Raw genomic sequence first — 13,084 nt, 5'->3', positions numbered from 1 at the left:
TTCCTTAATAAAATTGAATGTGACACTCCTCTCCCCAACCCCCGAATAAGGTAAAATGTTGCCTCAGGCTAATCGGTGTGACTATTGAAAAAATCTTTTTTGGGGAAAAACATAGTTTTAAGGATCCAATCATCTAAATTATTTTTGTCTAGATAGAGATGTTTGCAACATTGACTATGCCTACATTTTAAGTATAAAACACTGAACTAGAGTTTGAATTGTCATTCCTGATCACCTGTTTGCCCTATTTTATAAGTGGGGAAGTTAACTAATTTAGCAAAAGATGCCTAGCTTTGATAAAAGAACAAACATTTCACTTTATAAATACTCCAAATGTTGGTTACTTGATTTTCTCACGACCTTTAACTGTGTTGATAAAATAACAGGACTTGCTTTCAAGCCTTAAGAAATGTAAAATGCCTTTTAATGAAGATATTTCTGAGTGTTCTTCTCTCGAATCTGAACCAATGATAAATGCTTCCCAGTTGTGATTGGTATTGACTGATTCAAATAAAGTTGGTTTATTTTCAAATATTATGAAAGTTATCACTAGACTTTTAATTTGAATTGGGTATTCTCATGATACTTTAAATGACAAAAATGTTAAAAATATATTTTGTTTCCAAGAAAAGATTCTTTTATTTTCTCATTATAAAGCAGAACATGTCTGGAGCTATGGGGGTAGTACAGCATGTAGGGCACTTGCCTTCATGTGACCAAGCCTCGTTCAATCCCAGCACAGAGCCAGGAGTAAGTCCTTAGAACTGCTGACTGTGGGGGTCTCAAAAAACAAAACAAAAGGTGTGGGGAGTGGGGGTGGGGGAGGAGAAATAGTACACCAGGTAGGGTTCTTGCCTTGCATGCCACCTACCTGGGCTCCATCCCCTGTACCCATTATCCCCAAACATCACCAGCAGTGATCCCTGAGAGTAGACCCAGGAGTAAGCTCTGGGCACTGCTGAGCATGGGCCACCCCCACCCCACCAAAAAAAAAAAAAAAAAACAAAGAAAAAAGTCCAGTTGTCTTTAAAAAAATCAAAAACAAGTAAAAAGAAAAGAAGGCAGAAAAGGTTCCCGCTTGTTCCACATCCACCGGCTCTGCAGGGGCATGGGCGCCCGGGCCGAAAACCCGGCCGGCCGGAGCCGAGCACGGGCTGTGAAAGGGTTCCATTTGAACAGGTCAGACTTGGGGGGGGAAACTCCAAATAATAACAGTAAGTTTTTGTTGAAATATTGAAGGTTCCTAATGTAACAGCCACCTCTGGACTATGAGCTAAGCAAAAGCCCCACGCTGGCCAACGTGGCGTGGAGTACACCATACTATGAGGCGCAGGAAGGGGGATGAGGGGGAAAAATTAAAAAAAAAAATGGAAAAGGAAAAAGAGAAAAAAAAAGAGAGAGAGAGAGTTATGTCAACTATAGTGAGTTTTGTGTTGAATTATGGAATGTAATCAAGGTAAAGAAAAAATGAAGTGAAATTCATTAGTTATACAGTAGCGGGTAGGGGGTGGGGGCGGGGGGTAAACTGGGGTTTCTGGTGGTGGAATTTGGGCACTGGTGAAGGGATGGGTGTTTGAATATTGTATAACTGACATATAAACCTGAGAACTTTGTAACTTTCCACATGGTGATTTAATAAAAATTAAAAAAAAAAAAAAAAGAAGGCAGAAAAGGAAAAAAAAGCCATAAATGTATGGTCCATATAGCTAAAAATGATTTTTTTCTATTTTACTAGAGCTAAAACTTTGTAGTAGATGGCCTATAACTTTTGAGAAGTTTATGCTTCTTTATCACTGTCACTGTCATCCTGTTGATCATCGATTTGCTCGAGTGGGCCCCATTAACGTCTCCATTGTGAGACTTGTTGTTACGGTTTTTGGCATATCGAATACGCCACGGGTACTTTGCCAGGTTCTGCCATGCAGGCGAGATACTCTCAGTAGCTTGCCGGGCTCTCCGAGAGGGACGGAGGAATCGAACCCAGGTCAGCTGCCTGCAAGGCAAATGCCTTACACACTGTGCTATCGTTTCAGTCTCATGCTTCTTTATACTTCTCATTTTATTCCCTATCTGGATGGTCATAACATTGGCAGAGTGTCAGATAAGAAAAATAAAATTTAAAAATAAAATAAAATAAAATGTTCCTAAAGAAAGAAATTACTGGTATGTGAAAATGAAATATCAAAGGATGGGACACCACAATATAATCATCTCATTGGCCTTCTCTTCCACCCTCATCTTACCACTCAGTGTCTTCAAACCCAGTGAAAAGTACACATCCATCCCCTTGTTAAGAAGATCTGAGTCTTTTTTGTTTTCTTTTTTCTTTTTGGGCCACATCTGGTGATGCCAGAGGTTATTCCTGGTCCTGCACTCAGGAATTACTTCTGGCAGTGTTCAGGGGACCATCCAGGAAGCCAGGGATTGAACCCTGGTTGGCCACATGCAAGGCAAATGCCCTTCCCTCTGTTGTTCCAGCCCCAAGGTTAAGAAGATATAAAAGGAAAAAAATTCTGCCTTGATCTGGAGTCCTACCTAGGAGACCCCTCCCATAAAACAAGAATTTTCTTGCCCTCTTTTTTTTTTCTCCTTTTAAATAAAATCTATATTTAATGTTGACTACAAAAGTCAACATAAAATTTGATACTTACTTTCAATTTTGACTGCAGTCAAGAATCTGAGCATGCTATAGCAGGCATACTGGGACCAGGTCAGTATTGAAAATCCAGGAATATCATACACTACTGGTGGCGTGGCACCCAAAACTCTCTCTCAGCTGTGGTGGTCTCACCCATAGCCTGACTGGAAAAAATCTACCATTAGCACATTACCGATTGGATTAAGGTCCAAAAATCTTAAGTAGACTCTACCAGAAGCCAACCTAATGTCAGATGACAGTCCTCTAGGGATATCCATAATGCCAACAAGGGCAAGAAGCTGGACAGATATCAGCACCCTATGTCCTGCCAGCTAGCTTCTCACAGCCTCCAAGGGCATCAATACCTAACTGGAAACCATTCCAGAAGAGAAGGGCAGTCTGGAGCTCAGAGCTGGCGGATGACCATATCTCCATCCTCACCATACCCATGTCTGACCAATTAGAACTGGGCTCCAGGTTCCACCTCACCGCTTCCTAAGCCTCATTCACTCCAGTCACTCCATCCCTCCTCGTCCCTGCCTCTACTGTGGTAAATGTTGTAAAAGTCCTCCTTCTGGCTGTGATTGGCTTTAAAGGGATGCCTTGACTGGGTTCTGCACAGGTTTATAAGGATAGATTTGTTCTGTAACTTCTGAGAAAGATGCCCTTGTTCTTAAGAAAGTGAGTCTTTGAGTTCCAATAGCCACTGCTATTGTTTCTAGATATGGTGTGAGGTCTGGAACACCACTGCCATACTCTGGGAATTCTGAGAGGCCAGTCTCCGAACCAAGGCAAAGAACATATTGCAAAAGCAGCAAGAACACAGAGGGCTGAATGGTGCCCCTGAGCTGCTGAAATGATAACCCTGAAACTTCTGCTAAGGCTGCTTTTCTGGTTGTGTTACTCATTCCCTAGTGAGAAAGATGTGGGGGGTTGTTCATGTTTTGTTTGTTTATTTTCAGTCATTGTTATTGTTGTCTGGGTTACACATACAGGATGTGCTACTCCATGAGATGGATCTTTGAATGAGGGTGGTTTTTCCTGTTTCTTTATTATTGACTGGTCAGTGTCATTCTAAGTGATATATTGAACAAGTCTGTTGTTTGTTACTAGCCACTGGATTCAGATTTCTTCCTTGGGTCATGCAGAGGACGTGCTGGACAGACTGATCCAAGGTCTAAAGAGTCTGACTCAAGGGCTGAGAGCATGGGAGACACAATTTTCTGTGTTCTGTACTGTGATGAAGAAAAGGGCCATGCCAGTGATAATGACAGCCTGACCAAAGAGAACTGAGTCCTGTTCTAGAGATTAAAGTGGACCTGGGAGGGAGAGTAGTACCTCAGTATCCTCAGAGGTGTTGTGCTTATCTTCCTCTCACTGTCATCGTGCCTAACTTAGCTAGTAGCTAAAAATTAAAACACCCCACTAACTTTCATCCTAAGGAAAATGGCATGTGTATCAGAATGGAGCCATGTGAAATTCCAGATTGAAAACAAGATCAGAATTAACATCATAGGTTCACCACCAAGTTACTGTGTGACCTTGAGTGAAGTCTTTTACTGGACCTAAGTTTCTTTCATAAGGTTACTTGTGTTTAAGACAATGAAATCCTTGATGAGTAATTCTTATAGGTAACAAATAGTTAGATCAAATAGAATTCTAGTTCAACCAATTGGTACTTTCAATCTATTGAATTGTGTCATTGTGCATTTCTTAACAGGGGCGGGGGGTGGGGATCACCAGAAGATACATGGATACTAGGAACTGGTTATTGGGGAGTGTGGGGGAGTGATCTTTGAGATAAATTTCAGTCTGGCTTAAAGCTGTTGAGGTGTCTGACTAAAGTGGGGGAACAAGGGAGATAGCTTCAAGAAAAGAGAAAGAGTTCTTTCATCTCTCTGCTCCACCACCTTGACCATTGGGGGAAATGCCTGCTGTGGGTCAGGACTGGTAACATCTGCTATGAGAACCTACAAGACATTGATGCTCACCTCCTACCATCCATCATCACGAGGTAGCCATCAACTACACCTGCCCTCCTTGATCTGCACAATGCAGGAATCGGTCCCCATCACCTGAGTTTTGGGGGAGGTGGCAGGAAAGGAAAGTCAATCCTAACCTTAGAATAGGAGTTCCAGGTCCATTGCTTTCCCTTGCATATAAGAATTTCAGGAGGAGGCAAAATTGTGAAGCAAAAAAGTTTTCATTGAAAGAAATTTAGAGTTCTCTGAGGTGAGACTGTTTTCCTACTAGAAGTTTTCATAAGATATCTTCATGATTCATTGAGCTTTTCGCTGTTGGACTAAGGTCAAGCATGTTTTTAGAGAAGATAAACATAGATAAAGTGGAGAGAGAAAAATGACGAGTTAGTCCATCCTGCCCTGGGATTCATGGCAGTGTGATAGGAAAGTGAAGCGAGAGAACCAGAAATACAGATATTTCTACAAATGACAATCATTTTGTTCTCTACACTCATGGTATTCAAAGTACTGTAGTCTCTAAAAGTAGTTCAACACACAGCAGATTTTCACAAATCATCAATTAATTGTTGATAAAATAGGGATTTACATGCACCTAGAACCAAAAGAGTTTTGGAAAAAGTAAATCTTTTTTTTCCTTTTGCCCCCAATCCCTGTATCACAAAACTCATTGAGATCCATCTCTTGTCAGTGGCTCTCAGATGGATTCTAGAATAACTGCACCAAAATGGCACTGCTAATTGTCTGACTCTTATTTCATCAGGATATCATAGAGCCTGAAAACAGAATCTAGGATAAAGGTGATGCATGTGAAAAGCGTGAGACTCCAACTGAACCACCACATAATAAAGACCACAACAGGGTCAGTTCAACATCTAAAAGAGACGTTGAACCCAAAAGCTATCATGTGGTTATTTAATTCCAGAAAAGGGAGCTATATGAGGGTGTTGAGGGGTGTAATGAAAGGAGCAGTTAAAATGTAAATTGCACACTGGAGACTATTTTTAAATGCTCTTTTGGAGTGCCTTACAAGGAGTTCCAAAGTCAATAATAAAAGACCCTATAAATGCATCAAGGCAGAAAGCCAAGTAGATAATCAGTGAGACCACTTGACCCAGAACTGTAATAGGCTATGAAATGGAGAGAAGGTGGAGAGACAGTTTTAATTTTTTTTGTGTGAAAATGAATAAAAAGCTGCATGGACATCTTCACTTCCGGTCCTGAAAGACATGGTCATAAATAGGCCTAAATTTCCTGGAGGTCACAGATGGCAACAAGAAGCATCCTGAATGGGAAGCTACTAAGTCAATTCATGGTTGAGAGATAGAATGTACTGCCCTGAGGCTGTACAGTGACCCAAACAGGCGAGAACATTGCTTACATAGCAGCCACAAAATACTGATTCTCTAAATATTGACTTAATTGACCACTTGACCCAGAAGTGGTCAAGTAGTCAATTAAGGCTACTGTGGCCAAAATAATGATCAAATTTTGGGCTTTCTCTGGAACAACCTTGGCCATGACACACAACCCCCAAAGTGTAAAATCCATGGCATGGTCTCTCCTGCCTGCTGTTCCAATTGTCATATCACAAGGACTATTTACCATGGGAACAGCCACTATGCAGACACCTCCTCTTAAGTTTTTATATGCTAAATACTATTTGCATTATCTGAAACTCTGACCACATTTCCATGATGTGTTATATTTTTCATGTACAGAACTGCAGCTGGGGTTCACAGCAGTTAAGCAAGTTGCTCAGGCTTATAAGCCAGTCAGTAGATAACACAGCGAGTAGGGCATTTGCTTTGCATGTGGCCGACCTTGGTTCAATTCTTCCATCTCTCTCAGAGAGCCTGGCAAGCTACCAAGAGTACCCCACCTGCACTGGCAAACTACCTGTGGAGTATTTGATATGCCCCCCCAAAAAATAACAACGAGTCTCACAATGGAGACGTTACTGGTTCCCGCTTGAGCAAATCAATGAACAACAGGATGACAGTGCTTCAGTGCATGATATGATTGCCTAGAATTAGGTAAGATATAACATATGAAGACCCCAGCCCATCCCAATCTAAATTAAATAAATTTGTTAACAATGTACTTTGGAAACTGGTACATAAAGAGCTATGTAAGAACATAAAGAGTTTTCTTGGAGACCAAAATGATAGTGCAGGGATTAAGGTTATGCACGTGGCTTAGCCTGGTTCATCCCAACACCATATGGCCCCTTGAGCATTGCTGCCTGTGTCCCTGAATGTCCTAAGTACCACCAAAGTGGCACAGGTAATTTCCAGCACTGGCCAGGTGGCTAAGTATCACCAGAAATGTCCCCTGAGATTCCTGAATACCCATTGGGAACACCTCACTGCTCACCAAAGGGAAAAAAAAGAACTTTCTCAAAATTTGTTTATTTTATAGATGACAGTGTTCACTTTATGAGTGTACCTTTATTTATTGAGTTATTCTAAACAGTTTAATGGGGGGAGGGGTAAACTATGTATAGTGAAAGAAATACACGCAGCTCAAAAGTTTAGAGTGAATGTCTCCAGGGTGAGATACAACAGTCTTCACACACTTTCTCTAAGGAAACCTTTTTTGATCATTATTCATAACAAGCAATACAAAATAAATTATTTAGGGCATGCTATTGGAGCATGCTTGGGTAGTGGCTGGGAAAATTTAAAATGATGGTGGGAGGTGTAATGGTGGTGGGATTGATGTTGGAATATTGAATGTAATAAATTATTGTGAACAACTTCATAAAAATAAAATTAAATATAAATATAAAAAAAAGTTTAGAGTGAATGTGGGAGAGATCACTGTAGTAGTGGAGCAGATGCCTAGCATATGAGAAACGTTGAGTTATACTGCACATCTCCCTGACCCTTGGGATATGCTGCTGGATATGGTTCCTATAAAAAAATTTTTTTTAGTTTATGACTGGAGTGTTTGCCTTGCATGTGGCCGACCCAGGTTCTATTGCTATGTCCCTCTTGGAGAGTCCTGCAAGCTACTGAGAGTATGCCACTCGCATGGCAGAGTCTGACAAGCTACCCATGGTATATTCAATATGCCAAAAACTGTAATAACAAGTCTCACAATGGAGACATTATTGGTGCCCGCTCAAGAAAATCGATGAACAACGGGATGACAGTGATACAGTGATGAAAATTAGGTGGATTTCTTAATCACTCACTCTATTTTAGAGAAAACAACACATAATAATCATTTAGCTATTTACCTCTAGAAATTTTTCATGTGCATGCACATATTCACACACATATACCATATATGGTTGTTCTTTTTAATAATTAGAATACAGAAAATATGAGTATATTTGTTTGCATGATATTTATTTGATCAGAAGTGGAGTGCGATTGCTTTCTAAATTTTTATACTTAATATGCCTGGAAATCTTTCTATATCAGTATGTGTTACACAATATTTGAAATATATGGAAAGTGTTTTTCTATATAATGTCACTTAATTCACTTAACCAGTCTACATTTAATAGACACGTAGGTTAATTCCAGTTGCTTGCTGTTGAAATAATTCTGAGGCAAACATTCTTGCAGGTATCTTCGAACATATGTGAGAGAATATTTGTAAGATGAGTTTGTAGCATGTTTACATCATATTTGAGGGGGATGTGTTTTATTATTTATATTTCAAATAGGTAAAACTGGAGATATAGTACAGTGAGTAGGGAACTTGCCTTGCATGGGGCCAAGGCTGGTTTGATTCACAGCATCCCGTATGATCACCCATAGATTGCCGGGAGAGATCCCTGAGTGCAGAGCGAGGAGTAAACCTTGAGCAATATTGGGTGTGGCCAAAAAAAGGAAAAAAAAAGAATTTAAATAGGTAAATTTCATGGTTCATACTAAAATAAATACTGGACCACTTCAAACACCCACTTCTCTGTCCCTGGTCGTTATATTTCCTTAAACTTCTTTGAAACCTTCCAGATTCTTAAATGCAAGTGGTACCGTGTAACTGATAAAGGACTACCATTCATAATACATAAGTGAATATTCACAAAATTCTAGAACTGAAAAATCAGAAAAATGGAGAGAAAAGCTGAACAGATACTTCTCCAGAGACATACAGATGGCCAATAGACACATGGAAAGTGCTCAAACTCATTGATAATCAAGAATATGCAAAGCAAAACTACAATGAAATGTAATTCATTGTAATTAGCTTTACCCCAGTGAAATATCCTTATACTACTCTCATATATTAAAAAACTCAAACTAGAAAGAGCGCTGGCAAGAACTTGCATTAAAAAGAACTCTCATTTCCTTTTGGCAGCATTATAAGCTTGTTCAGCTACTAGATGAAACAATATAGAGATTTCTCAAAATACTAAAATAGAAATGAGGCTGGCAATGTTTTGCCAGGGGTTAAGGTGCTTGCTTTGCATGCAGCTGACCTAGGTTTGAGTCCCTTCTGGTCTCCCAAGTACTTCCAGGATTCACTCCTGAGTACGAAACCAGGAATAGACACTGAGCACTAAGTGTGCCGCCAAATCAAAACAAACAAAAAATAGAACTAACATATGCTCCAGCAATTCTACTCCTAGGCATCTATCTCAAGAACTCAAAAACAGTAAGTCGAGAAAAGAAAAAAAAACTCACCTATATTCTTTGTGACACTATTTATAGTTGCTAAAATTTGGAAATAACCCAAGTATTTTGACAACATGGATGGAACTTGAGAGTGTTAAGTGAATCAGTCAGAAGTAGAAAGGTATTTATCAAATGATCTCATATGTATGTAGTTATAAGGAAACTTATAGGGAATGAATAATATCAATGAAAACAGATCATTAGACTATGACAGAAGAACTGAGGCTACCACAGAGAGGAGGAAGTGGAAGGGAAAAGTCTTGTGGAGAGTGGTGGAGGAATATTAGAAATTTCATGGTGAGTGTGGCATTACATTGTATTTCTAAAACAAACATATACTCTAGTAAGCCAATGTTCTATCAATATATTAAATGTATAAATAAAATTTAACACGAAGGAGACGGTGATCTTATCCCATTTGGAATTTTGGGACAACAGCGACATTGGTCAGGCAAAACAGTTGATTGAATATGATGTGGTCAATTTCATTGTGGAACTGTCCACAGTAACACTCCCATATCCAACGTTTAGATTCAGCCTTCTGGAACTGCGAGTTATCATGGATGGTCTTGGTCGACATGATGAATTCAGACAGTCTCTCACCCTGTTCATTCCATTCTAGGCCATGGGTCCTGATGTGGAGTTCTCCGGGTGACCTTCTCAGTCCTATCTTGGCATTAAAATCACCAACAATGACCTTGTAGAAGGTGTGATCTTCTTTATAGAACTTCTCCAGACCTATGTAGAACTTCTCAATTTCTTCTTGGTCGTAGTTGGATGTTGGTGCATAGAAAACAAAGATAGAAACTGCTGGCAATGAGCCACATCTATTCAAAGGTCAGCATCTGATTTGGGTTGTTAGGCATTTGAACAAATCAATGTTCATGGCCAAGTTCATATTGACAAGGACACCGACACCACCAATGCCTCTACTGTTGCATGTTCCAAGGAACAGTTCTCCAGTGTCAAAAATGGCGGGATGTGTTCGATGCCTTCTCGTCTCGGTCAGTCCAATGACATCGTACTTGATCTTCTGCACTTGCACCATCAGGTCCCCTATGGATGCTTCTGATGCCAGCGTACATGTGTTAAAAGTGAAGACAGTCATTTTAGTCCTTCGTTTTGGCAGCCTAGTTCAGCCCTGAGATTTTAGCAGCTTCTCCTTGCTCGTCCTTCTCAATGCTTCCCTATTGGAGGCTCTTCCAGGGTCAGGGGAATGAGGCCCATTTTTGTTACTGTTTTTGGCATATTGAAGACATCACGGGTAGCTTGCTAGGCTCTGCTGTGCGGGTGGGATACCCTCGGTAGCTTGCCGGTCTCTGAGAGTGACTTTTGGGGCAACCTCTAATCACTCTTACAGGTGCTCCCAGTCTTCCAAATGCAAGCTTTTGGTTGACTGGCATGCTGTAACAATCTGCACACTGACAAATACGCCACACATCTTGTGCAAGGACATGCTGCTCACGTACAGAAAGTACTGGCCAAATCGACACAGTCAATGCAAGGAGTCTAGCCCTGCACATGTCTCTGGGACAGCACCTGTTGGTTTGCTCTTCCCTGGCACAGGCACGATGAGGCCATGAACCATCAAGGACGCCTGTATATTCACAAAGTAATCCTCGGGGGCTGCTGCTGCTGCTGGACACATGTTTGTGTGTGTGTGTGTTGTGTGTTGTGTGTGTGTATGTGTGTGTTCAGTGGCCCTGAGCCACCTCCCCACCTCTCTGTGTCCCTCCCCAACAGGGACACAGAGAGATAGGGAGCCGAGAAAGCTGGGAACCACAGTCTGATGGTGAAAATGGCCCATTTTTTGCATACTTATAGAACATCTGAAGGGGGATTGAGGTAAGGACAGGTGTGATTGGCCATTTACATAGATAAACATTTGGCTGAGGAAATTCTCCTGTGGAGATCAACTCAGAGTGTGGAGACACTCTGTCTCCCAGGAACATCTACATTGCTTTTATCTTTCCTTCTAGTTGTATTAATTATCAATACTTGCAGTTGTTTGGATAAACACAGTAAGAGACTAAGATCCCATCACTTAGTTCTCTGAGCTCTGAGAGCAAGCATGACTTTACCATAAATCTCAGACTAAATCCTCAGGCCAGTTCAGTTTGTCCTTCCCCATGGGGGTCCTGTCTCTTAGGTTGTAGCAATTTGCGTCAAGACCCTGCATTTATGCTTTCTAGAATGTCCCATTTTGATGCCGTGTAGTTTTGTCACTCTTCCCAGGTCCATCCCAGTCCCACGGCAGGACCTCCCTTTTGGGCTGTTAGGAACTACAGAAACTGAAGCCTGAGTCAAGTAGTTATGACCAAGTAATTATGCCCAGGAGTAGATATATGTCAGCATCAACCAATTCCCAAATATTAAGAGCATAGCATTGATGGTCTTTCTGTGTTTAACCAAAGAACATTGCTCTATAGTAAAATATAAAAAGGCTATAGGGGAAATAGAAAAGCAGGTACAAACACATAACACTTCAAATACAAAGCAGTACAAATGCAATACCAGAAAGTTTTGGCTTACAAGTAATCAAGACTGACTTGGGGATCTGTAACAATGAGAGGTAAAATACAAGAGAAAGGTGCCCGCCCCCCACCAGGCACCCCCGCCCCCATATCACGTTAGTGGGCGTGACCTCAGCAGAAGTGGGCGTGGCCTATTTTGGAGCTGCAGTTATTTTCCTCATACCAAGCAATCCGTTTTTACATCTGTCTTCATCACCTATGTCCCTGGGTAACATCCTAGCTATCCCCAAAGCAGTTCGCCAATAGGCTGCTAGTCTATTCCAATTTCTCCAAAGTACCAATGAATATAAGCAGCTGTACAAGCCAAATGTAAAAGAGCACATTCTCCAAAAGCATCACTTGACGCCTCATGTAAAGAATAGAGGGACATCTGAGAAGGACATGTTCTAGAGGGGGAACATAAGAACGTGATCTCCATTGACCGATCCCATTCAGAATCCTTTTTCACAACAAAAGGGAATAGGGATAATGATCTTGAAGGTCACTCCTCCACACCACCACAACAACATGAAGAAACAGCGCAAATCTCCACTGCAAGAAGAGGATGAGGAACGGAGTCCTGATGCCTCAACAGGCGTTTCCCACAAACCTGAGCTTTTGGACAAAGAATTCAGAGATGAAATGCTGAAGATGTTCAATCAACTCAATGTAAAAATTGACCAGGTATCCATTAAATTAAAGGAGGACCTGACAGAAGCAATGGAAAGGATAGCCCAGAAAATACAGGAAGAAATGAGAGCAGAAATTAAAAAGCTACAAAAGAAATGTCACAAAGGATTTGGTGGATGAATTAAAAAATTCAGTGGGTGCCCTCAACAATAGAATGGCTACAGCCAAAGACAGAATTAGTGAGCTTGAAGATGAGCTGCAAGAAGCCTACAGGCAACAACAAACAATGGGGAGGGACCTCAAAATGGCTCTAGGGCTAATCAGAGTCCTAGGGGATGACTTCAAGAGGAGCAACATTAGAATCATCAGAGTATCAGGACAGGGAAGCAACCCCAATGAGAAAGAATCCGGAGTTCCGATTTCTGTTGACAATCAAGGATCAGGGACGCAGCCTTGTTTGCCAAGGCATCGAAAATCAGATGGGCGGAACACATAATGCGATTTGGGGATGACTGCTGGACTAGAGCTGTTACCAACTGGATTCCACAGGACATCAAAAGAATGCCTGGCTGCCCACCCACGAAATAATCGCACTTCTTTGTCAAGACCCTGAGTGAATGGTTTGAGGCCTTTCCTGCTCCTGGAGTGAGCAGACAGCATTTGACTACACTAGTACATGACAGGGACAAA

This window comes from Sorex araneus, chromosome 4 (assembly GCF_027595985.1).
Source record: "Sorex araneus isolate mSorAra2 chromosome 4, mSorAra2.pri, whole genome shotgun sequence".
Lineage (NCBI taxonomy): Eukaryota > Metazoa > Chordata > Mammalia > Eulipotyphla > Soricidae > Sorex > Sorex araneus.
Note: the sequence above shows the minus strand (reverse complement) of the source record.